Below are 25,605 nucleotides of genomic sequence, written 5' to 3' on the forward strand. Positions count from 1 at the left end.
GCCGTCAGCCTCGGCGCCACCGGCGCCCACGTGTTGCCGCCGTGCCAGCCTGCGAAGCATTTTCCGGTAGGGCCGCGTCTCTGGCCACAGCTCCCACGCCCGAAGAGCCAGGAGGGAAAGCCGTGCCTCGTTGGAAAGCTCTTTGGCAGCCGCTCGCGTGGCCCCACAGCCCGTGGGGCTGCGGGCTTTGCGGCGGCCGTCAGCCTCGGCGCCACCGGCGCCCACCTGGCGCCGCCGCGCCAGCCTGCGAAGCATTTTCCGGTAGGGCCGCGTCTCTGGCCACAGCTCCCACGCCCGAAGAGCCAGGAGGGAAAGCCGTGCCTCGTTGGAAAGCTCTTTGGCAGCCGCTCGCGTGGCCCCACAGCCCGTGGGGCTGCGGGCTTTGCGGCGGCCGTCAGCCTCGGCGCCACCGGCGCCCACCTGGCGCCGCCGAGCCAGCCTGCGAAGCATTTTCCGGTCGGGCCGCGACTCTGGCCACAGCTCCCACGCCCAAAGAGCCAGGAGGGAAAGCCGTGCCTCGTTGGAAAGCTCTTTGGCAGCCGCTCGCGTGGCCCCACAGCCCGTGGGGCTGCGGGCTTTGCGGCGGCCGTCAGCCTCGGCGCCACCGGCGCACACCTGGCTCCGCCGAGCCAGCCTGCGAAGCATTTTCCGGTAGAGCCGCGGCTCTGGCCACAGCTCCCACGCCCGAAGAGCCAGGAGGGAAAGCCGTGCCTCGTTGGAAAGCTCTTTGGCAGCCGCTCGCGTGGCCCCACAGCCCGTGGGGCTGCGGGCTTTGCGGCGGCCGTCAGCCTCGGCGCCACCGGCGCCCACCTGGCCCCGCCGCGCCAGCCTGCGAAGCATTTTCCGGTAGGGCCGCGGCTCTGGCCACAGCTCCCACGCCCGAAGAGCAAGGAGGGAAAGCCGTGCCTCGTTGGAAAGCTCTTTGGCAGCCGCTCGCGTGGCCCCACAGCCCGTGGGGCTGCGGGCTTTCCGGCGGCCGTCAGCCTCGGCGCCACCGGCGCCCACCTGGCGCCGCCGAGCCAGCCTGCGAAGCATTTTCTGGTAGGGCCGCGGCTCTGGCCACAGCTCCCACGCCCGAAGAGCCAGGAGGGAAAGCCGTGCCTCGTTGGAAAGCTCTTTGGCAGCCGCTCGCGTGGCCCCACAGCCCGTGGGGCTGCGGGCTTTGCGGCGGCCGTCAGCCTCGGCGCCACCGGCGCCCACCTGGCGCCGCCGAGCCAGCCTGCGAAGCATTTTCCGGTAGGGCCGCGGCTCTGGCCACAGCTCCCATGCCCAAAGAGCCAGGAGGGAAAGCCGTGCCTCGTTGGAAAGCTCTTTGGCAGCTGCTCGTGTGGCCCCACAGCCCGTGGGGCTGCGGGCTTTGCGGCGGCCGTCAGCCTCGGCGCCACGGCGCCCACCTGGCGCCGCCGCGCCAGCCTGCGAAGCATTTTCCGGTAGGGCCGCGTCTCTGGCCAGAGCTCCCACGCCCGAAGAGCCAGGAGGGAAAGCCGTGCCTCGTTGGAAAGCTCTTTGGCAGCCGCTCGCGTGGCCCCACAGCCCGTGGGGCTGCGGACTTTGCGGCGGCCGTCAGCCTCGGCGCCACCGGCGCCCACGTGGCGCCGCCCAGCCAGCCTGCGAAGCATTTTCCGGTAGGGCCGCGGCTCTGGCCACAGCTCCCACGCCCGAAGAGCCAGGAGGGAAAGTCGTGCCTCGTTGGAAAGCTCTTTGGCAGCCGCTCGCGTGGCCCCACAGCCCGTGGGGCTGCGGGCTTTGCGGCGGCCGTCAGCCTCGGCGCCACCGCCGCCCAACTGGCGCCGCCGAACCAGCCTGCGAAGCATTTTCCGGTAGGGCCGTGGCTCTGGCCACAGCTCCCACGCCCGAAGAGCCAGGATGGAAAGCCGTGCCTCGTTGGAAAGCTCTTTGGCAGCCGCTCGCGTGGCCCCACAGCCCGTGGGGCTGCGGGCTTTGCGGCGGCCGTCAGCCTCGGCGCCACCGGCGCCCACCTGGCGCCGCCGAGCCAGCCTGCGAAGCATTTTCCGGTAGGGCCGCGGCTCTGGCCACAGCTCCCACGCCCAAAGAGCCAGGAGGGAAAGCCGTGCCTCGTTGGAAAGCTCTTTGGCAGCCGCTCGCGTGGCCCCACAGCCCGTGGGGCTGCGGGCTTTGCGGCGGCCGTCAGCCTCGGCGCCACCGCCGTCCACGTGGTGCCGCCGCGCCAGCCTGCGAAGCATTTTCCGGTAGGGCCGCGGCTCTGGCCACAGCTCCCACGCCCGAAGAGCCAGGAGGGAAAGCCGTGCCTCGTTGGAAAGCTCTTTGGCAGCCGCTCGCGTGGCCCCACAGCCCGTGGGGCTGCGGGCTTTGCGGCGGCCGTCAGCCTCGGTGCCACCGGCGCCCACCTGGCGCCGCCGAGCCAGCCTGCGAAGCATTTTCTGGTAGGGCCGCGGCTCTGGCCACAGCTCCCACGCCCGAAGAGCCAGGAGGGAAAGCCGTGCCTCGTTGGAAAGCTCTTTGGCAGCCGCTCGCGTGGCCCCACACCCCGTGGGGCTGCGGGCTTTGCGGCGGCCGTCAGCCTCGGCGCCACCGCCGCCCACGTGGCGCCGCCGCGCCTGTCCGCGAAGCATTTTCCGGTAGGGCCGCGTCTCTGGCCACAGCTCCCACGCCCGAAGAGCCAGGAGGGAAAGCCGTGCCTCGTTGGAAAGCTCTTTGGCAGCTGCTCGTGTGGCCCCACAGCCCGTGGGGCTGCGGGCTTTGCGGCGGCCGTCAGCCTCGGCGCCACCGGCGCCCACCTGGCGCCGCCCAGCCAGCCTGCGAAGCATTTTCCGGTAGGGCCGCGGCTCTGGCCACAGCTCCCACGCCCGAAGAGCCAGGAGGGAAAGCCGTGCCTCGTTGGAAAGCTCTTTGGCAGCCGCTCGCGTGGCCCCACAGCCCGTGGGGCTGCGGGCTTTGCGGCGGCCGTCAGCCTCGGCGCCACCGGCGCCCACCTGGCGCCGCCGAGCCAGCCTGCGAAGCATTTTCCGGTAGGGCCGCGTCTCTGGCCACAGCTCCCACGCCCAAAGAGCCAGGAGGGAAAGCCGTGCCTCGTTGGAAAGCTCTTTGGCAGCCGCTCGCGTGGCCCCACAGCCCGTGGGGCTGCGGGCTTTGCGGCGGCCGTCAGCCTCGGCGCCACCGGCGCCCACCTGGCGCCGACGCGCCAGCCTGCGAAGCATTTTCCGGTAGGGCCGCGTCTCTGGCCACAGCTCCCACGCCCGAAGAGCCAGGAGGGAAAGCCGTGCCTCGTTGGAAAGCTCTTTGGCAGCCGCTCGCGTGGCCCCACAGCCCGTGGGGCTGCGGGCTTTGCGGCGGCCGTCAGCCTCGGCGCCACCGGCGCCCACCTGGCGCCGCCGAGCCAGCCTGCGAAGCATTTTCCGGTAGGGCCGCGGCTCTGGCCACAGCTCCCACGCCCAAAGAGCCAGGAGGGAAAGCCGTGCCTCGTTGGAAAGCTCTTTGGCAGCCGCTCGCGTGGCCCCACAGCCCGTGGGGCTGCGGGCTTTGCGGCGGCCGTCAGCCTCGGCGCCACCGCCGTCCACGTGGTGCCGCCGCGCCAGCCCCCGAAGCATTTTCCGGTAGGGCCGCGGTTCTGACCACAGCTCCCACGCCCGAAGAGCCAGGAGGGAAAGCCGTGCCTCGTTGGAAAGCTCTTTGGCAGCCGCTCGCGTGGCCCCACAGCCCGTGGGGCTGCGGGCTTTGCGGCGGCCGTCAGCCTCGGTGCCACCGGCGCCCACCTGGCGCCGCCGCGCCAGCCTGCGAAGCATTTTCCGGTAGGGCCGCGGCTCTGGCCACAGCTCCCACGCCCGAAGAGCCAGGAGGGAAAGCCGTGCCTCGTTGGAAAGCTCTTTGGCAGCCGCTCGCGTGGCCCCACACCCCGTGGGGCTGCGGGCTTTGCGGCGGCCGTCAGCCTCGGCGCCACCGCCGCCCACGTGGCGCCGCCGCGCCTGTCCGCGAAGCATTTTCCGGTAGGGCCGCGTCTCTGGCCACAGCTCCCACGCCCGAAGAGCCAGGAGGGAAAGCCGTGCCTCGTTGGAAAGCTCTTTGGCAGCCGCTCGCGTGGCCCCACAGCCCGTGGGGCTGCGGGCTTTGCGGCGGCCGTCAGCCTCGGCGCCACCGGCGCCCACCTGGCGCCGCCCAGCCAGCCTGCGAAGCATTTTCCGGTAGGGCCGCGGTTCTGACCACAGCTCCCACGCCCGAAGAGCCAGGAGGGAAAGCCGTGCCTCGTTGGAAAGCTCTTTGGCAGCCGCTCGCGTGGCCCCACAGCCCGTGGGGCTGCGGGCTTTGCGGCGGCCGTCAGCCTCGGCGCCACCGGCGCCCACCTGGCGCCGCCGCGCCAGCCTGCGAAGCATTTTCCGGTAGGGCCGCGGCTCTGGCCACAGCTCCCACGCCCGAAGAGCCAGGAGGGAAAGCCGTGCCTCGTTGGAAAGCTCTTTGGCAGCCGCTCGCGTGGCCCCACACCCCGTGGGGCTGCGGGCTTTGCGGCGGCCGTCAGCCTCGGCGCCACCGCCGCCCACGTGGCGCCGCCGCGCCTGTCCGCGAAGCATTTTCCGGTAGGGCCGCGGCTCTGGCCACAGCTCCCACGCCCGAAGAGTCAGGAGGGAAAGCCGTGCCTCGTTGGAAAGCTCTTTGGCAGCCGCTCGCGTGGCCCCACAGCCCGTGGGGCTGCGGGCTTTGCGGCGGCCGTCAGCCTCGGCGCCACCGCCGCCCACCTGGCGCCACCGCGCCAGCCTGCGAAGCATTTTCCGGTAGGGCCGCGTCTCTGGCCACAGCTCCCACGCCCGAAGAGCCAGGAGGGAAAGCCGTGCCTCGTTGGAAAGCTCTTTGGCAGCCGCTCGCGTGGCCCCACAGCCCGTGGGGCTGCGGGCTTTGCGGCGGCCGTCAGCCTCGGCGCCACCGGCGCCCACCTGGCGCCGCCGAGCCAGCCTGCGAAGCATTTTCCGGTAGGGCCGCGGCTCTGGCCACAGCTCCCACGCCCGAAGAGCCAGGAGGGAAAGCCGTGCCTCGTTGGAAAGCTCTTTGGCAGCCGCTCGCGTGGCCCCACAGCCCGTGGGGCTGCGGGCTTTGCGGCGGCCGTCAGCCTCGGCGCCACCGGCGCCCACCTGGCGCCGCCGCGCCAGCCTGCGAAGCATTTTCCGGTAGGGCCGCGTCTCTGGCCACAGCTCCCACGCCCGAAGAGCCAGGAGGGAAAGCCGTGCCTCGTTGGAAAGCTCTTTGGCAGCCGCTCGCGTGGCCCCACAGCCCGTGGGGCTGCGGGATTTGCGGCGGCCGTCAGCCTCGGCGCCACCAGCGCCCACCTGGCGCCGCCGCGCCTGCCCGCGAAGCATTTTCCGGTAGGGCCGCGTCTCTGGCCACAGCTCCCACGCCCGAAGAGCCAGGAGGGAAAGCCGTGCCTCGTTGGAAAGCTCTTTGGCAGCCGCTCGCGTGGCCCCACAGCCCGTGGGGCTGCGGGCTTTGCGGCGGCCGTCAGCCTCGGCGCCACCGGCGCCCACCTGGCGCCGACGCGCCAGCCTGCGAAGCATTTTCCGGTAGGGCCGCGTCTCTGGCCACAGCTCCCACGCCCGAAGAGCCAGGAGGGAAAGCCGTGCCTCGTTGGAAAGCTCTTTGGCAGCCGCTCGCGTGGCCCCACAGCCCGTGGGGCTGCGGGATTTGCGGCGGCCGTCAGCCTCGGCGCCACCAGCGCCCACCTGGCGCCACCGCGCCAGCCTGCGAAGCATTTTCCGGTAGGGCCGCGGCTCTGGCCACAGCTCCCACGCCCGAAGAGCCAGGAGGGAAAGCCGTGCCTCGTTGGAAAGCTCTTTGGCAGCCGCTCGCGTGGCCCCACAGCCCGTGGGGCTGCGGGCTTTGCGGCGGCCGTCAGCCTCGGCGCCACCGGCGCCCACCTGGCGCCGACGAGCCAGTCTGCGAAGCATTTTCCGGTAGGGCCGCGGCTCTGGCCACAGCTCCCACGCCCGAAGAGCCAGGAGGGAAAGTCGTGCCTCGTTGGAAAGCTCTTTGGCAGCCGCTCGCGTGGCCCCACAGCCCGTGGGGCTGCGGGCTTTGCGGCGGCCGTCAGCCTCGGCGCCACCGCCGCCCAACTGGCGCCGCCGAGCCAGCCTGAGAAGCATTTTCCAGTAGGGCCGTGGCTCTGGCCACAGCTCCCACGCCCGAAGAGCCAGGAGGGAAAGCCGTGCCTCGTTGGAAAGCTCTTTGGCAGCCGCTCGCGTGGCCCCACAGCCCGTGGGGCTGCGGGCTTTGCGGCGGCCGTCAGCCTCGGCACCACCGGCGCCCACCTGGCGCCGCCGAGCCAGCCTGCGAAGCATTTTCCGGTAGGGCCGCGGCTCTGGCCACAGCTCCCACGCCCGAAGAGCCAGGAGGGAAAGCCGTGCCTCGTTGGAAAGCTCTTTGGCAGCCGCTCGCGTGGCCCCACAGCCCGTGGGGCTGCGGGCTTTGCGGCGGCCGTCAGCCTCGGCACCACCGGCGCCCACCTGGCGCCGACGCGCCAGCCCCCGAAGCATTTTCCGGTAGGGCCGCGGCTCTGGCCACAGCTCCCACGCCCGAAGAGCCAGGAGGGAAAGTCGTGCCTCGTTGGAAAGCTCTTTGGCAGCCGCTCGCGTGGCCCCACAGCCCGTGGGGCTGCGGGCTTTGCGGCGGCCGTCAGCCTCGGCGCCACCGCCGCCCAACTGGCGCCGCCGAGCCAGCCTGAGAAGCATTTTCCAGTAGGGCCGTGGCTCTGGCCACAGCTCCCACGCCCGAAGAGCCAGGATGGAAAGCCGTGCCTCGTTGGAAAGCTCTTTGGCAGCCGCTCGCGTGGCCCCACAGCCCGTGGGGCTGCGGGCTTTGCGGCGGCCGTCAGCCTCGGCGCCACCGGCGCCCACCTGGCGCCGCCGAGCCAGCCTGCGAAGCATTTTCGGGTAGGGCCGCGGCTCTGGCCACAGCTCCCACGCCCGAAGAGCCAGGAGGGAAAGCCGTGCCTCGTTGGAAAGCTCTTTGGCAGCCGCTCGCGTGGCCCCACAGCCCGTGGGGCTGCGGGCTTTGCGGCGGCCGTCAGCCTCGGCGCCACCGGCGCCCACCTGGCGCCGACGCGCCAGCCCCCGAAGCATTTTCCGGTAGGGCCGCGGCTCTGGCCACAGCTCCCACGCCCGAAGAGCCAGGATGGAAAGCCGTGCCTCGTTGGAAAGCTCTTTGGCAGCCGCTCGCGTGGCCCCACAGCCCGTGGGGCTGCGGGCTTTGCGGCGGCCGTCAGCCTCGGCGCCACCGGCGCCCACCTGGCGCCACCGAGCCAGCCCCCGAAGCATTTTCCGGTAGGGCCGCGGCTCTGGCCACAGCTCCCACGCCCAAAGAGCCAGGAGGGAAAGCCGTGCCTCGTTGGAAAGCTCTTTGGCAGCCGCTCGCGTGGCCCCACAGCCCGTGGGGCTGCGGGCTTTGCGGCGGCCGTCAGCCTCGGCGCCACCGGCGCCCACCTGGCGCCGACGCGCCAGCCTGCGAAGCATTTTCCGGTAGGGCCGCGGCTCTGGCCACAGCTCCCACGCCCGAAGAGCCAGGAGGGAAAGCCGTGCCTCGTTGGAAAGCTCTTTGGCAGCCGCTCGCGTGGCCCCACAGCCCGTGGGGCTGCGGGATTTGCGGCGGCCGTCAGCCTCGGCGCCACCAGCGCCCACCTGGCGCCGCCGCGCCTGCCCGCGAAGCATTTTCCGGTAGGGCCGCGTCTCTGGCCACAGCTCCCACGCCCGAAGAGCCAGGAGGGAAAGCCGTGCCTCGTTGGAAAGCTCTTTGGCAGCCGCTCGCGTGGCCCCACAGCCCGTGGGGCTGCGGGCTTTGCGGCGGCCGTCAGCCTCGGCGCCACCGCCGCCCACCTGGCGCCACCGCGCCAGCCTGCGAAGCATTTTCCGGTAGGGCCGCGGCTCTGGCCACAGCTCCCACGCCCGAAGAGCCAGGAGGGAAAGCCGTGCCTCGTTGGAAAGCTCTTTGGCAGCCGCTCGCGTGGCCCCACAGCCCGTGGGGCTGCGGGCTTTGCGGCGGCCGTCAGCCTCGGCGCCACCGGCGCCCACCTGGCGCCGACGAGCCAGTCTGCGAAGCATTTTCCGGTAGGGCCGCGGCTCTGGCCACAGCTCCCACGCCCGAAGAGCCAGGAGGGAAAGCCGTGCCTCGTTGGAAAGCTCTTTGGCAGCCGCTCGCGTGGCCCCACAGCCCGTGGGGCTGCGGGCTTTGCGGCGGCCGTCAGCCTCGGCGCCACCGGCGCCCACCTGGCGCCGCCGAGCCAGCCTGCGAAGCATTTTCCGGTAGGGCCGCGGCTCTGGCCACAGCTCCCACGCCCGAAGAGCCAGGAGGGAAAGCCGTGCCTCGTTGGAAAGCTCTTTGGCAGCCGCTCGCGTGGCCCCACAGCCCGTGGGGCTGCGGGCTTTGCGGCGGCCGTCAGCCTCGGCGCCACCGGCGCCCACCTGGCGCCGCCGAGCCAGCCTGCGAAGCATTTTCCGGTAGGGCCGCGTCTCTGGCCACAGCTCCCACGCCCGAAGAGCCAGGAGGGAAAGCCGTGCCTCGTTGGAAAGCTCTTTGGCAGCCGCTCGCGTGGCCCCACAGCCCGTGGGGCTGCGGGCTTTGCAGCGGCCGTCAGCCTCGGCGCCACCGGCGCCCACCTGGCGCTGCCGAGCCAGCCTGCGAAGCATTTTCCGGTAGGGCCGCGGCTCTGGCCACAGCTCCCACGCCCGAAGAGCCAGGAGGGAAAGCCGTGCCTCGTTGGAAAGCTCTTTGGCAGCTGCTCGCGTGGCCCCACAGCCCGTGGGGCTGCGGGCTTTGCGGCGGCCGTCAGCCTCGGCGCCACCGGCGCCCACCTGGCGCCGCTGAGCCAGCCTGCGAAGCATTTTCGGGTAGGGCCGCGGCTCTGGCCACAGCTCCCACGCCCGAAGAGCCAGGAGGGAAAGCCGTGCCTCGTTGGAAAGCTCTTTGGCAGCCGCTCGCGTGGCCCCACAGCCCGTGGGGCTGCGGGCTTTGCGGCGGCCGTCAGCCTCGGTGCCACCGCCGCCCACGTGGTGCCGCCGCGCCAGCCTGCGAAGCATTTTCCGGTAGGGCCGCGGCTCTGGCCACAGCTCCCACGCCCCAAGAGCCAGGAGGGAAAGCCGTGCCTCGTTGGAAAGCTCTTTGGCAGCCGCTCGCGTGGCCCCACAGCCCGTGGGGCTGCGGGCTTTGCGGCGGCCGTCAGCCTCGGCGCCACCGGCGCCCACCTGGCGCCGCCGAGCCAGTCGGCGAAGCATTTTCCGGTAGGGCCGCGGCTCTGGCCACAGCTCCAACGCCCGAAGAGCCAGGAGGGAAAGCCGTGCCTCGTTGGAAAGCTCTTTGGCAGCCGCTCGCGTGGCCCCACAGCCCGTGGGGCTGCGGGCTTTGCGGCGGCCATCAGCCTCGGTGTCACCGGCGCCCACCTGGCACCGCCGAGCCAGCCTGCGAAGCATTTTCCGGTAGGGCCGCGGCTCTGGCCACAGCTCCCACGCCCGAAGAGCCAGGAGGGAAAGCCGTGCCTCGTTGGAAAGCTCTTTGGCCGCCGCTCGCGTGGCCCCACAGCCCGTGGGGCTGCGGGCTTTGCGGCGGCCGTCAGCCTCGGCGCCACCGGCGCCCACCTGGCGCCGCCGAGCCAGCCTGCGAAGCATTTTCGGGTAGGGCCTCGTCTCTGGCCACAGCTCCCACGCCCGAAGAGCCAGGAGGGAAAGCCGTGCCTCGTTGGAAAGCTCTTTGGCAGCCGCTCGCGTGGCCCCACAGCCCGTGGGGCTGCGGGCTTTGCGGCGGCCGTCAGCCTCGGCGCCACCGCCGCCCACGTGGTGCCGCCGAGCCAGCCTGCGAAGCATTTTCCAGTAGGGCCGCGGCTCTGGCCACAGCTCCCACGCCCGAAGAGCCAGGAGGGAAAGCCGTGCCTCGTTGGAAAGCTCTTTGGCAGCCGCTCGCGTGGCCCCACAGCCCGTGGGGCTGCGGGCTTTGCGGCGGCCGTCAGCCTCGGCGCCACCGGCGCCCACCTGGCGCCGCCGAGCCAGCCCCCGAAGAATTTTCCGGTAGGGCCGCGGCTCTGGCCACAGCTCCCACGCCCGAAGAGCCAGGAGGGAAAGCCGTGCCTCGTTGGAAAGCTCTTTGGCAGCCGCTCGCGTGGCCCCACAGCCCGTGGGGCTGCGGGCTTTGCGGCGGCCGTCAGCCTCGGCGCCACCGCCGTCCACGTGGTGCCGCCGCGCCAGCCTGCGAAGCATTTTCCGGTAGGGCCGCGTCTCTGGCCACAGCTCCCACGCCCGAAGAGCCAGGAGGGAAAGCCATGCCTTGTTGGAAAGCTCTTTGGCAGCCGCTCGCGTGGCCCCACAGCCCGTGGGGCTGCGGGCTTTGCGGCGGCCGTCAGCCTCGGCGCCACCGGCGCCCACCTGGCGCCGCCGAGCCAGCCCGCGAAGCATTTTCCGGTAGGGCCGCGGCTCTGGCCACAGCTCCCACGCCCGAAGAGCCAGGAGGGAAAGCCGTGCCTCGTTGGAAAGCTCTTTGGCAGCCGCTCGCGTGGCCCCACAGCCCGTGGGGCTGCGGGCTTTGCGGCAGCTGTGAGCCTCGGTGCCACCGGCGCCCACGTGGCGCCGCCGAGCCAGCCTGCGAAGCATTTTCCGGTAGGGCCGCAGCTCTGGCGACAGCTCCCACGCACGAAGAGCCAGGAGAGAAAGACGTGCCTCGTTGGAAAGCTCTTTGGCAGCCGCTCGCGTGGCCCCACAGCCCGTGGGGCTGCGGGCTTTGCGGCGGCCGTCAGCCTCGGCGCCACCGCCGCCCACGTGGTGCCGCCGCGCCAGCCCCCGAAGCATTTTCCGGTAGGGCCGCGGCTCTGGCGACAACTCCCACGCCCGAAGAGCCAGGAGGGAAAGCCGTGCCTCGTTGGAAAGCTCTTTGGCAGCCGCTCGCGTGGCCCCACAGCCCGTGGGGCTGCGGGCTTTGCGGCGGCCGTCAGCCTCGGTGCCACCGGCGCCCACGTGGCGCCGCCGAGCCAGCCTGCGAAGCATTTTCCGGTAGGGCCGCAGCTCTGGCGACAGCTCCCACGCACGAAGAGCCAGGAGAGAAAGACGTGCCTCGTTGGAAAGCTCTTTGGCAGCCGCTCGCGTGGCCCCACAGCCCGTGGGGCTGCGGGCTTTGTGGCGGCCGTCAGCCTCGGCGAAACCGGAGCCCACCTGGCGCCGCCGAGCCAGCCTGCGAAGCATTTTCCGGTAGGGCCGCGGCTCTGGCCACAGCTCCCACGCCCGAAGAGCCAGGAGGGAAAGCCGTGCCTCGTTGGAAAGCTCTTTGGCAGCCGCTCGCGTGGCCCCACAGCCCGTGGGGCTGCGGGCTTTGCGGCGGCCGTCAGCCTCGGCGTCACCGCCGCCCACGTGGTGCCGCCGCGCCAGACTGCGAAGCATTTTCCGGTAGGGCTGCAGCTCTGGCCACAGCTCCCACGCCCGAAGAGCCAGGAGGGAAAGCCGTGCCTCGTTGGAAAGCTCTTTGGCAGCCGCTCGCGTGGCCCCACAGCCCGTGGGGCTGCGGGCTTTGCGGCGGCCATCAGCCTCGGCGCCACTGGCGCCCACGTGGTGCCGCCGTGCCAGCCTGCGAAGCATTTTCCGGTAGGGCCGCGTCTCTGGCCACAGCTCCCACGCCCGAAGAGCCAGGAGGGAAAGCCGTGCCTCGTTGGAAAGCTCTTTGGCAGCCGCTCGCGTGGCCCCACAGCCCGTGGGGCTGCGGGCTTTGCGGCGGCCGTCAGCCTCGGCGCCACCGGCGCCCACCTGGCACCGCCGAGCCAGCCTGCGAAGCATTTTCCGGTATGGCCGCGGCTCTGGCCACAGCTCCCACGCCCAAAGAGCCAGGAGGGAAAGCCGTGCCTCGTTGGAAACCTCTTTGGCAGCCGCTCGCACGGCCCCACAGCCCGTGGGGCTGCGGGCTTTGCGGCGTCCGTCAGCCTCGGTGCCACCGGCGCCCACGTGGCGCCGCCGAGCCAGCCTGCGAAGCATTTTCCGGTAGGGCCGCGGCTCTGGCCACAGCTCCCACGCCCGAAGAGCCAGGAGGGAAAGCCGTGCCTCGTTGGAAAGCTCTTTGGCAGCCGCTCGCGTGGCCCCACAGCCCGTGGGGCTGCGGGCTTTGCGGCGGCCGTCAGCCTCGGCGCCACCGGCGCCCACCTGGCGCCTCCGAGCCAGCCTGCGAAGCATTTTCCGGTAGGGCTGTGGCTCTGGCCACAGCTCCCACGCCCGAAGAGCCAGGAGGGAAAGCCGTGCCTCGTTGGAAAGCTCTTTGGCAGCCGCTCGCGTGGCCCCACAGCCCGTGGGGCTGCGGGCTTTCCGGCGGCTGTCAGCCTCAGCGCCACCGGCGCCCACCTGGCGCCGCCGAGCCAGCCTGCGAAGCATTTTCCAGTAGGGCCGCGGCTCTGGCCACAGCTCCCACGCCCGAAGAGCCAGGAGGGAAAGCCGTGCCTCGTTGGAAAGCTCTTTGGCAGCCGCTCGCGTGGCCCCACAGCCCGTGGGGCTGCGGGCTTTGCGGCGGCCGTCAGACTCGGTGTCACCGGCGCCCACCTGGCGCCGCCGAGCCAGCCTGAGAAGCATTTTCCGGTAGGGCCGCGGCTCTGGCCACAGCTCCCACGCCCGAAGAGCCAGGAGGGAAAGCCGTGCCTCGTTGGAAAGCTCTTTGGCAGCCGCTCGCGTGGCCCCACAGCCCGTGGGGCTGCGGGCTTTGCGGCGGCCATCAGCCTCGGCGCCACCGCCGCCCACGTGGTGCCGCCGAGCCAGCCTGCGAAGCATTTTCCGGTAGGGCCGCGGCTCTGGCCACAGCTCCCACGCCCGAAGAGCCAGGAGGGAAAGCCGTGCCTCGTTGGAAAGCTCTTTGGCAGCCGCTCGCGTGGCCCCACAGCCCGTGGGGCTGCGGGCTTTGCGGCGGGCCGTCAGCCTCGGTGTCACCGGCGCCCACCTGGCGCCGCCGAGCCAGCCTGCAAAGCATTTTCCGGTAGGGCCGCAGCTCTGGCCACAGCTCCCACGCCCGAAGAGCCAGGAGGGAAAGCCGTGCCTCGTTGGAAACCTCTTTGGCAGCCGCTCGCGTGGCCCCACAGCCCGTGGGGCTGCGGGCTTTGCGGCGGCCGTCAGCCTCGGTGCCACCGCCGCCCACGTGGTGCCGCCGCGCCAGCCTGCGAAGCATTTTCCGGTAGGGCCGCGGCTCTGGCCACAGCTCCCACGCCCAAAGAGCCAGGAGGGAAAGCCGTGCCTCGTTGGAAAGCTCTTTGGCAGCCGCTCGCGTGGCCCCACAGCCCGTGGGGCTGCGGGCTTTGCGGCGGCCGTCAGCCTCGGCGCCACCGCCGCCCACGTGGTGCCGCCGAGCCAGCCTGCAAAGCATTTTCCGGTAGGGCTGCGGCTCTGGCCACAGCTCCCACGCCCGAAGAGCCAGGAGGGAAAGCCGTGCCTCGTTGGAAAGCTCTTTGGCAGCCGCTCGCGTGGCCCCACAGCCCGTGGGGCTGCGGGCTTTGCGGCGGCCGTCAGCCTCGGCGAAACCGGCGCCCACCTGGCGCCGCCGAGCCAGCCCCCGAAGCATTTTCCGGTAGGGCCGCGGCTCTGGCCACAGCTCCCACGCCCGAAGAGCCAGGAGGGAAAGCCGTGCCTCGTTGGAAAGCTCTTTGGCAGCCGCTCGCGTGGCCCCACAGCCCGTGGGGCTGCGGGCTTTGCGGCGGCCGTCAGCCTCGGCGCCACCGGCGCCCACGTGGCGCCGCCGCGCCAGCCCCCGAGGCATTTTCTGGTAGGGCCGCGGCTCTGGCCACAGCTCCCACGCCCGAAGAGCCAGGAGGGAAAGCCGTGCCTCGTTGGAAAGCTCTTTGGCAGCCGCTCGCGTGGCCCCACAGCCCGTGGGGCTGCGGGCTTTCCGGCGGCCGTCAGCCTCGGCGAAACCGTCGCCCAACTGGCACCGCCGAGCCAGCCTGCGAAGCATTTTCCGGTAGGGCCGCGGCTCTGGCCACAGCTCCCACGCCCGAAGAGCCAGGAGGGAAAGCCGTGCCTCGTTGGAAAGCTCTTTGGCAGCCGCTCGCGTGGCCCCACAGCCCGTGGGGTTGCGGGCTTTGCGGCGGCCGTCAGCCTCGGCGCCACCGGCGCCCACCTGGCGCCGCCGAGCCAGCCTGCGAAGCATTTTCCGGTAGGGCCACGTCTCTGGCCACAGCTCCCACGCCCAAAGAGCCAGGAGGGAAAGCCGTGCCTCGTTGGAAAGCTCTTTGGCAGCCGCTCGCGTGGCCCCACAGCCCGTGGGGCTGCGGGCTTTGCGGCGGCCGTCAGCCTCGGCGCCACCGGCACCCACCTGGCGCCTCCGAGCCAGCCTGCGAACCATTTTCCGGTAGGGCTGCGGCTCTGGCCACAGCTCCCACGCCCGAAGAGCCAGGAGGGAAAGCCGTGCCTCGTTGGAAACCTCTTTGGCAGCCGCTCACGTGGCCCCACAGCCCGTGGGGCTGTGGGCTTTGCGGCGGCCATCAGCCTCGGCGCCACCGGCGCCCACGTGGTGCCGCCGTGCCAGCCTGCGAAGCATTTTCCGGTAGGGCCGCGGCTCTGGCCACAGCTCCCACGCCCGAAGAGCCAGGAGGGAAAGCCGTGCCTCGTTGGAAAGCTCTTTGGCAGCCGCTCGCGTGGCCCCACAGCCCGTGGGGCTGCGGGCTTTGCGGCGGCCGTCAGCCTCGGTGCCACCGGCGCCCACGTGGTGCCGCCGCGCCAGCCTGCGAAGCATTTTCCGGTAGGGCCGCGGCTCTGGCCACAGCTCCCACGCCCGAAGAGCCAGGAGGGAAAGCCGTGCCTCGTTGGAAAGCTCTTTGGCAGCCGCTCGCGTGGCCCCACAGCCCGTGGGGCTGCGGGCTTTGCGGCGGCCGTCAGCCTCGGCGCCACCCGCGCCACGTGGTGCCGCCGAGCCAGCCTGCGAAGCATTTTCCGGTAGGGCCGCGGCTCTGGCCACAGCTCCCACGCCCGAAGAGCCAGGAGGGAAAGCCGTGCCTCGTTGGAAAGCTCTTTGGCAGCCGCTCGCGTGGCCCCACAGCCCGTGGGGCTGCGGGCTTTGCGGCGGCCGTCAGCCTCGGCGCCACCGGCGCCCACCTGGCGCCGCCGAGCCAGCCTGCGAAGCATTTTCCGGTAGGGCCGCGGCTCTGGCCACAGCTCCCACGCCCGAAGAGCCAGGAGGGAAAGCCGTGCCTCGTTGGAAAGCTCTTTGGCAGCCGCTCGCGTGGCCCCACAGCCCGTGGGGCTGCGGGCTTTGCGGCGGCCGTCAGTCTCGGCGCCACCGGCACCCACGTGGCGCCGCCGCGCCAGCCTGCGAAGCATTTTCCGGTAGGGCCGCGGCTCTGGCCACAGCTCCCACGCCCAAAGAGCCAGGAGGGAAAGCCGTGCCTCGTTGGAAAGCTCTTTGGCAGCCGCTCGCGTGGCCCCACAGCCCGTGGGGCTGCGGGCTTTGTGGCGGCCGTCAGCCTCGGCGCCACCGGCACCCACCTGGCGCCTCCGAGCCAGCCTGCGAAGCATTTTTCGGTAGGGCTGCGGCTCTGGCCACAGCTCCCACGCCCGAAGAGCCAGGAGGGAAAGCCGTGCCTCGTTGGAAAGCTCTTTGGCAGCCGCTCGCGTGGCCCCACAGCCCGTGGGGCTGTGGGCTTTGCGGCGGCCATCAGCCTCGGCGCCACCGGCGCCCACGTGGTGCCGCCGTGCCAGCCTGCGAAGCATTTTCCGGTAGGGCCGCGGCTCTGGCCACAGCTCCCACGCCCGAAGAGCCAGGAGGGAAAGCTGTGCCTCGTTGGAAAGCTCTTTGGCAGCCGCTCGCGTGGCCCCACAGCCCGTGGGGCTGCGGGCTTTGCGGCGGCCGTCAGCCTCGGCGCCACCGGCGCCCACCTGGCGCCGCCGAGCCAGCCTGCGAAGCATTTTCCGGTAGGGCCGCGGCTCTGGCCACAGCTCCCACGCCCGAAGAGCCAGGAGGGAAAGCCGTGCCTCGTTGGAAAGCTCTTTGGCAGCCGCTCGCGTGGCCCCACAGCCCGTGGGGCTGCGGGCTTTGCGACGGCCGTCAGCCTCGGTGCCACCGCCGCCCACGTGGTGCCGCCGCGCCAGCCTGCGAAGCATTTTCCTGTAGGGCCGCGGCTCTGGCCACAGCTCCCACGCCCAAAGAGCCAGGAGGGAAAGCCGTGCCTCATTGGAAAGCTCTTTGGCAGCCGCTCGCGTGGCCCCACAGCCCGTGGGGCTGCGGGCTTTGCGGCGGCCGTCAGCCTCGGCGCCACCGGCGCCCACGTGGTGCCGCCGAGCCAGCCTGCGAAGCATTTTCCGGTAGGGCCGCGGCTCTGGCCACAGCTCCCACGCCCGAAGAGCCAGGAGGGAAAGCCGTGCCTCGTTGGAAAGCTCTTTGGCAGCCGCTCGCGTGGCCCCACAGCCCGTGGGGCTGCGGGCTTTGCGGCGGCCGTCAGCCTCGGTGCCACCGCCGCCCACGTGGTGCCGCCGCGCCAGCCTGCGAAGCATTTTCCTGTAGGGCCGCGGCTCTGGCCACAGCTCCCACGCCCAAAGAGCCAGGAGGGAAAGCCGTGCCTCATTGGAAAGCTCTTTGGCAGCCGCTCGCGTGGCCCCACAGCCCGTGGGGCTGCGGGCTTTGCGGCGGCCGTCAGCCTCGGCGCCACCGGCGCCCACGTGGTGCCGCCGAGCCAGCCTGCGAAGCATTTTCCGGTAGGGCCGCGGCTCTGGCCACAGCTCCCACGCCCAAAGAGCCAGGAGGGAAAGCCGTGCCTCGTTGGAAAGCTCTTTGGCAGCCGCTCGCGTGGCCCCACAGCCCGTGGGGCTGCGGGCTTTGCGGCGGCCGTCAGCCTCGGCGATACCGGCGCCCACCTGGCGCCGCCGAGCCAGCCTGCGAAGCATTTTCCGGTAGGGCCGCGTCTCTGGCCACAGCTCCCACGCCCGAAGAGCCAGGAGGGAAAGCCGTGCCTCGTTGGAAAGCTCTTTGGCAGCCGCTCGCGTGGCCCCACAGCCCGTGGGGCTGCGGGCTTTCCGGCGGCCGTCAGCCTCGGCGCCACCGGCGCCCACGTGGCGCCGCCGCGCCAGCCCCCGAGGCATTTTCCGGTAGGGCCGCGACTCTGGCCACAGCTCCCATGCCCGAAGAGCCAGGAGGGAAAGCCGTGCCTCGTTGGAAAGCTCTTTGGCAGCCGCTCGCGTGGCCCCACAGCCCGTGGGGCTGCGGGCTTTGCGGCGGCCGTCAGCCTCGGCGAAACCGTCGCCCAACTGACACCGCCGAGCCAGCCTGCGAAGCATTTTCCGGTAGGGCCGCGGCTCTGGCCACAGCTCCCACGCCCGAAGAGCCAGGAGGGAAAGCCGTGCCTCGTTGGAAAGCTCTTTGGCAGCCGCTCGCGTGGCCCCACAGCCCGTGGGGCTGCGGGCTTTGCGGCGGCCGTCAGCCTCGGCGCCACCGGCGCCCACGTGGCGCCGCCGAGCCAGCCTGCGAAGCATTTTCCGGTAGGGCCGCGGCTCTGGCCACAGCTCCCACGCCCGAAGAGCCAGGAGGGAAAGCCGTGCCTCGTTGGAAAGCTCTTTGGCAGCCGCTCGCGTGGCCCCACAGCCCGTGGGGCTGCGGGCTTTGCGGCGGCCGTCAGCCTCGGCGCCACCGGCGCCCACGTGGCGCCGCCGAGCCAGCCTGCGAAGCATTTTCCGGTAGGGCCGCGGCTCTGGCCACAGCTCCCACGCCCGAAGAGCCAGGAGGGAAAGCCGTGCCTCGTTGGAAAGCTCTTTGGCAGCCGCTCGCGTGGCCCCACAGCCCGTGGGGCTGCGGGCTTTGCGGCGGCCGTCAGCCTCGGCGCCACCGGCGCCCACCTGGCACCGCCGAGCCAGCCTGCGAAGCATTTTCCGGTATGGCCGCGGCTCTGGCCACAGCTCCCACGCCCAAAGAGCCAGGAGGGAAAGCCGTGCCTCGTTGGAAACCTCTTTGGCAGCCGCTCGCACGGCCCCACAGCCCGTGGGGCTGCGGGCTTTGCGGCGTCCGTCAGCCTCGGTGCCACCGGCGCCCACGTGGCGCCGCCGAGCCAGCCTGCGAAGCATTTTCCGGTAGGGCCGCGGCTCTGGCCACAGCTCCCACGCCCGAAGAGCCAGGAGGGAAAGCCGTGCCTCGTTGGAAAGCTCTTTGGCAGCCGCTCGCGTGGCCCCACAGCCCGTGGGGCTGCGGGCTTTGCGGCGGCCGTCAGCCTCGGCGCCACCGGCGCCCACCTGGCGCCTCCGAGCCAGCCTGCGAAGCATTTTCCGGTAGGGCTGTGGCTCTGGCCACAGCTCCCACGCCCGAAGAGCCAGGAGGGAAAGCCGTGCCTCGTTGGAAAGCTCTTTGGCAGCCGCTCGCGTGGCCCCACAGCCCGTGGGGCTGCGGGCTTTCCGGCGGCTGTCAGCCTCAGCGCCACCGGCGCCCACCTGGCGCCGCCGAGCCAGCCTGCGAAGCATTTTCCAGTAGGGCCGCGGCTCTGGCCACAGCTCCCACGCCCGAAGAGCCAGGAGGGAAAGCCGTGCCTCGTTGGAAAGCTCTTTGGCAGCCGCTCGCGTGGCCCCACAGCCCGTGGGGCTGCGGGCTTTGCGGCGGCCGTCAGACTCGGTGTCACCGGCGCCCACCTGGCGCCGCCGAGCCAGCCTGAGAAGCATTTTCCGGTAGGGCCGCGGCTCTGGCCACAGCTCCCACGCCCGAAGAGCCAGGAGGGAAAGCCGTGCCTCGTTGGAAAGCTCTTTGGCAGCCGCTCGCGTGGCCCCACAGCCCGTGGGGCTGCGGGCTTTGCGGCGGCCATCAGCCTCGGCGCCACCGCCGCCCACGTGGTGCCGCCGAGCCAGCCTGCGAAGCATTTTCCGGTAGGGCCGCGGCTCTGGCCACAGCTCCCACGCCCGAAGAGCCAGGAGGGAAAGCCGTGCCTCGTTGGAAAGCTCTTTGGCAGCCGCTCGCGTGGCCCCACAGCCCGTGGGGCTGCGGGCTTTGCGGCGGGCCGTCAGCCTCGGTGTCACCGGCGCCCACCTGGCGCCGCCGAGCCAGCCTGCAAAGCATTTTCCGGTAGGGCCGCAGCTCTGGCCACAGCTCCCACGCCCGAAGAGCCAGGAGGGAAAGCCGTGCCTCGTTGGAAACCTCTTTGGCAGCCGCTCGCGTGGCCCCACAGCCCGTGGGGCTGCGGGCTTTGCGGCGGCCGTCAGCCTCGGTGCCACCGCCGCCCACGTGGTGCCGCCGCGCCAGCCTGCGAAGCATTTTCCGGTAGGGCCGCGGCTCTGGCCACAGCTCCCACGCCCAAAGAGCCAGGAGGGAAAGCCGTGCCTCGTTGGAAAGCTCTTTGGCAGCCGCTCGCGTGGCCCCACAGCCCGTGGGGCTGCGGGCTTTGCGGCGGCCGTCAGCCTCGGCGCCACCGCCGCCCACGTGGTGCCGCCGAGCCAGCCTGCAAAGCATTTTCCGGTAGGGCTGCGGCTCTGGCCACAGCTCCCACGCCCGAAGAGCCAGGAGGGAAAGCCGTGCCTCGTTGGAAAGCTCTTTGGCAGCCGCTCGCGTGGCCCCACAGCCCGTGGGGCTGCGGGCTTTGCGGCGGCCGTCAGCCTCGGCGAAACCGGCGCCCACCTGGCGCCGCCGAGCCAGCCCCCGAAGCATTTTCCGGTAGGGCCGCGGCTCTGGCCACAGCTCCCACGCCCGAAGAGCCAGGAGGGAAAGCCGTGCCTCGTTGGAAAGCTCTTTGGCAGCCGCTCGCGTGGCCCCACAGCCCGTGGGGCTGCGGGCTTTGCGGCGGCCGTCAGCCTCGGCGCCACCGGCGCCCACGTGGCGCCGCCGCGCCAGCCCCCGAGGCATTTTCTGGTAGGGCCGCGGCTCTGGCCACAGCTCCCACGCCCGAAGAGCCAGGAGGGAAAGCCGTGCCTCGTTGGAAAGCTCTTTGGCAGCCGCTCGCGTGGCCCCACAGCCCGTGGGGCTGCGGGCTTTCCGGCGGCCGTCAGCCTCGGCGAAACCGTCGCCCAACTGGCACCGCCGAGCCAGCCTGCGAAGCATTTTCCGGTAGGGCCGCGGCTCTGGCCACAGCTCCCACGCCCGAAGAGCCAGGAGGGAAAGCCGTGCCTCGTTGGAAAGCTCTTTGGCAGCCGCTCGCGTGGCCCCACAGCCCGTGGGGTTGCGGGCTTTGCGGCGGCCGTCAGCCTCGGCGCCACCGGCGCCCACCTGGCGCCGCCGAGCCAGCCTGCGAAGCATTTTCCGGTAGGGCCACGTCTCTGGCCACAGCTCCCACGCCCAAAGAGCCAGGAGGGAAAGCCGTGCCTCGTTGGAAAGCTCTTTGGCAGCCGCTCGCGTGGCCCCACAGCCCGTGGGGCTGCGGGCTTTGCGGCGGCCGTCAGCCTCGGCGCCACCGGCACCCACCTGGCGCCTCCGAGCCAGCCTGCGAACCATTTTCCGGTAGGGCTGCGGCTCTGGCCACAGCTCCCACGCCCGAAGAGCCAGGAGGGAAAGCCGTGCCTCGTTGGAAACCTCTTTGGCAGCCGCTCACGTGGCCCCACAGCCCGTGGGGCTGTGGGCTTTGCGGCGGCCATCAGCCTCGGCGCCACCGGCGCCCACGTGGTGCCGCCGTGCCAGCCTGCGAAGCATTTTCCGGTAGGGCCGCGGCTCTGGCCACAGCTCCCACGCCCGAAGAGCCAGGAGGGAAAGCCGTGCCTCGTTGGAAAGCTCTTTGGCAGCCGCTCGCGTGGCCCCACAGCCCGTGGGGCTGCGGGCTTTGCGGCGGCCGTCAGCCTCGGTGCCACCGGCGCCCACGTGGTGCCGCCGCGCCAGCCTGCGAAGCATTTTCCGGTAGGGCCGCGGCTCTGGCCACAGCTCCCACGCCCGAAGAGCCAGGAGGGAAAGCCGTGCCTCGTTGGAAAGCTCTTTGGCAGCCGCTCGCGTGGCCCCACAGCCCGTGGGGCTGCGGGCTTTGCGGCGGCCGTCAGCCTCGGCGCCACCCGCGCCACGTGGTGCCGCCGAGCCAGCCTGCGAAGCATTTTCCGGTAGGGCCGCGGCTCTGGCCACAGCTCCCACGCCCGAAGAGCCAGGAGGGAAAGCCGTGCCTCGTTGGAAAGCTCTTTGGCAGCCGCTCGCGTGGCCCCACAGCCCGTGGGGCTGCGGGCTTTGCGGCGGCCGTCAGCCTCGGCGCCACCGGCGCCCACCTGGCGCCGCCGAGCCAGCCTGCGAAGCATTTTCCGGTAGGGCCGCGGCTCTGGCCACAGCTCCCACGCCCGAAGAGCCAGGAGGGAAAGCCGTGCCTCGTTGGAAAGCTCTTTGGCAGCCGCTCGCGTGGCCCCACAGCCCGTGGGGCTGCGGGCTTTGCGGCGGCCGTCAGTCTCGGCGCCACCGGCACCCACGTGGCGCCGCCGCGCCAGCCTGCGAAGCATTTTCCGGTAGGGCCGCGGCTCTGGCCACAGCTCCCACGCCCAAAGAGCCAGGAGGGAAAGCCGTGCCTCGTTGGAAAGCTCTTTGGCAGCCGCTCGCGTGGCCCCACAGCCCGTGGGGCTGCGGGCTTTGTGGCGGCCGTCAGCCTCGGCGCCACCGGCACCCACCTGGCGCCTCCGAGCCAGCCTGCGAAGCATTTTTCGGTAGGGCTGCGGCTCTGGCCACAGCTCCCACGCCCGAAGAGCCAGGAGGGAAAGCCGTGCCTCGTTGGAAAGCTCTTTGGCAGCCGCTCGCGTGGCCCCACAGCCCGTGGGGCTGTGGGCTTTGCGGCGGCCATCAGCCTCGGCGCCACCGGCGCCCACGTGGTGCCGCCGTGCCAGCCTGCGAAGCATTTTCCGGTAGGGCCGCGGCTCTGGCCACAGCTCCCACGCCCGAAGAGCCAGGAGGGAAAGCTGTGCCTCGTTGGAAAGCTCTTTGGCAGCCGCTCGCGTGGCCCCACAGCCCGTGGGGCTGCGGGCTTTGCGGCGGCCGTCAGCCTCGGCGCCACCGGCGCCCACCTGGCGCCGCCGAGCCAGCCTGCGAAGCATTTTCCGGTAGGGCCGCGGCTCTGGCCACAGCTCCCACGCCCGAAGAGCCAGGAGGGAAAGCCGTGCCTCGTTGGAAAGCTCTTTGGCAGCCGCTCGCGTGGCCCCACAGCCCGTGGGGCTGCGGGCTTTGCGACGGCCGTCAGCCTCGGTGCCACCGCCGCCCACGTGGTGCCGCCGCGCCAGCCTGCGAAGCATTTTCCTGTAGGGCCGCGGCTCTGGCCACAGCTCCCACGCCCAAAGAGCCAGGAGGGAAAGCCGTGCCTCATTGGAAAGCTCTTTGGCAGCCGCTCGCGTGGCCCCACAGCCCGTGGGGCTGCGGGCTTTGCGGCGGCCGTCAGCCTCGGCGCCACCGGCGCCCACGTGGTGCCGCCGAGCCAGCCTGCGAAGCATTTTCCGGTAGGGCCGCGGCTCTGGCCACAGCTCCCACGCCCGAAGAGCCAGGAGGGAAAGCCGTGCCTCGTTGGAAAGCTCTTTGGCAGCCGCTCGCGTGGCCCCACAGCCCGTGGGGCTGCGGGCTTTGCGGCGGCCGTCAGCCTCGGTGCCACCGCCGCCCACGTGGTGCCGCCGCGCCAGCCTGCGAAGCATTTTCCTGTAGGGCCGCGGCTCTGGCCACAGCTCCCACGCCCAAAGAGCCAGGAGGGAAAGCCGTGCCTCATTGGAAAGCTCTTTGGCAGCCGCTCGCGTGGCCCCACAGCCCGTGGGGCTGCGGGCTTTGCGGCGGCCGTCAGCCTCGGCGCCACCGGCGCCCACGTGGTGCCGCCGAGCCAGCCTGCGAAGCATTTTCCGGTAGGGCCGCGGCTCTGGCCACAGCTCCCACGCCCAAAGAGCCAGGAGGGAAAGCCGTGCCTCGTTGGAAAGCTCTTTGGCAGCCGCTCGCGTGGCCCCACAGCCCGTGGGGCTGCGGGCTTTGCGGCGGCCGTCAGCCTCGGCGATACCGGCGCCCACCTGGCGCCGCCGAGCCAGCCTGCGAAGCATTTTCCGGTAGGGCCGCGTCTCTGGCCACAGCTCCCACGCCCGAAGAGCCAGGAGGGAAAGCCGTGCCTCGTTGGAAAGCTCTTTGGCAGCCGCTCGCGTGGCCCCACAGCCCGTGGGGCTGCGGGCTTTCCGGCGGCCGTCAGCCTCGGCGCCACCGGCGCCCACGTGGCGCCGCCGCGCCAGCCCCCGAGGCATTTTCCGGTAGGGCCGCGACTCTGGCCACAGCTCCCATGCCCGAAGAGCCAGGAGGGAAAGCCGTGCCTCGTTGGAAAGCTCTTTGGCAGCCGCTCGCGTGGCCCCACAGCCCGTGGGGCTGCGGGCTTTGCGGCGGCCGTCAGCCTCGGCGAAACCGTCGCCCAACTGACACCGCCGAGCCAGCCTGCGAAGCATTTTCCGGTAGGGCCGCGGCTCTGGCCACAGCTCCCACGCCCGAAGAGCCAGGAGGGAAAGCCGTGCCTCGTTGGAAAGCTCTTTGGCAGCCGCTCGCGTGGCCCCACAGCCCGTGGGGCTGCGGGCTTTGCGGCGGCCGTCAGCCTCGGCGCCACCGGCGCCCACGTGGCGCCGCCGAGCCAGCCTGCGAAGCATTTTCCGGTAGGGCCGCGGCTCTGGCCACAGCTCCCACGCCCGAAGAGCCAGGAGGGAAAGCCGTGCCTCGTTGGAAAGCTCTTTGGCAGCCGCTCGCGTGGCCCCACAGCCCGTGGGGCTGCGGGCTTTGCGGCGGCCGTCAGCCTTGGCGCCACCGGCGCCCACCTGGCGCCGCCGAGCCAGCCTGCGAAGCATTTTCCGGTAGGGCCGCGGCTCTGGCCACAGCTCCCACGCCCGAAGAGCCAGGAGGGAAAGCCGTGCCTCGTTGGAAAGCTCTTTGGCAGCCGCTCGCGTGGCCCCACAGCCCGTGGGGCTGCGGGCTTTGCGGCGGCCGTCAGCCTCGGCGCCACCGGCGCCCACGTGGCGCTGCCGAGCCAGCCTGCGAAGCATTTTCCGGTAGGGCCGCGGCTCTGGCCACAGCTCCCACGCCCGAAGAGCCAGGAGGGAAAGCCGTGCCTCGTTGGAAAGCTCTTTGGCAGCCGCTCGCGTGGCCCCACAGCCCGTGGGGCTGCGGGCTTTCCGGCGGCCGTCATCCTTGGCGCCACCGGCGCCCACCTGGCGCCGCCGAGACAGCCTGCGAAGCATTTTCCGGTAGGGCCGCGTCTCTGGCCACAGCTCCCACACCCGAAGAGCCAGGAGGGAAAGCCGTGCCTCGTTGGAAAGCTCTTTGGCAGCCGCTCGCGTGGCCCCACAGCCCGTGGGGCTGCGGGCTTTCCGGCGGCCGTCAGCCTCGGCGCCACCGGCGCCCACGTGGCGCCGCCGCGCCAGCCCCCGAGGCATTTTCCGGTAGGGCCGCGACTCTGGCCACAGCTCCCATGCCCGAAGAGCCAGGAGGGAAAGCCGTGCCTCGTTGGAAAGCTCTTTGGCAGCCGCTCGCGTGGCCCCACAGCCCGTGGGGCTGCGGGCTTTGCGGCGGCCGTCAGCCTCGGCGAAACCGTCGCCCAACTGACACCGCCGAGCCAGCCTGCGAAGCATTTTCCGGTAGGGCCGCGTCTCTGGCCACAGCTCCCACGCCCGAAGAGCCAGGAGGGAAAGCCGTGCCTCGTTGGAAAGCTCTTTGGCAGCCGCTCGCGTGGCCCCACAGCCCGTGGGGCTGCGGGCTTTGCGGCGGCCGTCAGCCTCGGCGCCACCGGCGCCCACCTGGCGCCGCCGAGCCAGCCTGCGAAGCATTTTCCGGTAGGGCCGCGGCTCTGGCCACAGCTCCCACGCCCGAAGAGCCAGGAGGGAAAGCCGTGCCTCGTTGGAAAGCTCTTTGGCAGCCGCTCGCGTGGCCCCACAGCCCGTGGGGCTGCGGGCTTTGCGGCGGCCGTCAGCCTTGGCGCCACCGGCGCCCACCTGGCGCCGCCGAGCCAGCCTGCGAAGCATTTTCCGGTAGGGCCGCGGCTCTGGCCACAGCTCCCACGCCCGAAGAGCCAGGAGGGAAAGCCGTGCCTCGTTGGAAAGCTCTTTGGCAGCCGCTCGCGTGGCCCCACAGCCCGTGGGGCTGCGGGCTTTGCGGCGGCCGTCAGCCTCGGCGCCACCGGCGCCCACGTGGCGCTGCCGAGCCAGCCTGCGAAGCATTTTCCGGTAGGGCCGCGGCTCTGGCCACAGCTCCCACGCCCGAAGAGCCAGGAGGGAAAGCCGTGCCTCGTTGGAAAGCTCTTTGGCAGCCGCTCGCGTGGCCCCACAGCCCGTGGGGCTGCGGGCTTTCCGGCGGCCGTCATCCTTGGCGCCACCGGCGCCCACCTGGCGCCGCCGAGACAGCCTGCGAAGCATTTTCCGGTAGGGCCGCGGCTCTGGCCACAGCTCCCACACCCGAAGAGCCAGGAGGGAAAGCCGTGCCTCGTTGGAAAGCTCTTTGGCAGCCGCTCGCGTGGCCCCACAGCCCGTGGGGCTGCGGGCTTTCCGGCGGCCGTCAGCCTCGGCGCCACCGGCGCCCACGTGGCGCCGCCGCGCCAGCCCCCGAGGCATTTTCCGGTAGGGCCGCGACTCTGGCCACAGCTCCCATGCCCGAAGAGCCAGGAGGGAAAGCCGTGCCTCGTTGGAAAGCTCTTTGGCAGCCGCTCGCGTGGCCCCACAGCCCGTGGGGCTGCGGGCTTTGCGGCGGCCGTCAGCCTCGGCGAAACCGTCGCCCAACTGACACCGCCGAGCCAGCCTGCGAAGCATT

The sequence above is a fragment of the Larus michahellis genome, unplaced genomic scaffold (assembly GCF_964199755.1).
Source record: "Larus michahellis unplaced genomic scaffold, bLarMic1.1 SCAFFOLD_66, whole genome shotgun sequence".
NCBI lineage: Eukaryota > Metazoa > Chordata > Aves > Charadriiformes > Laridae > Larus > Larus michahellis.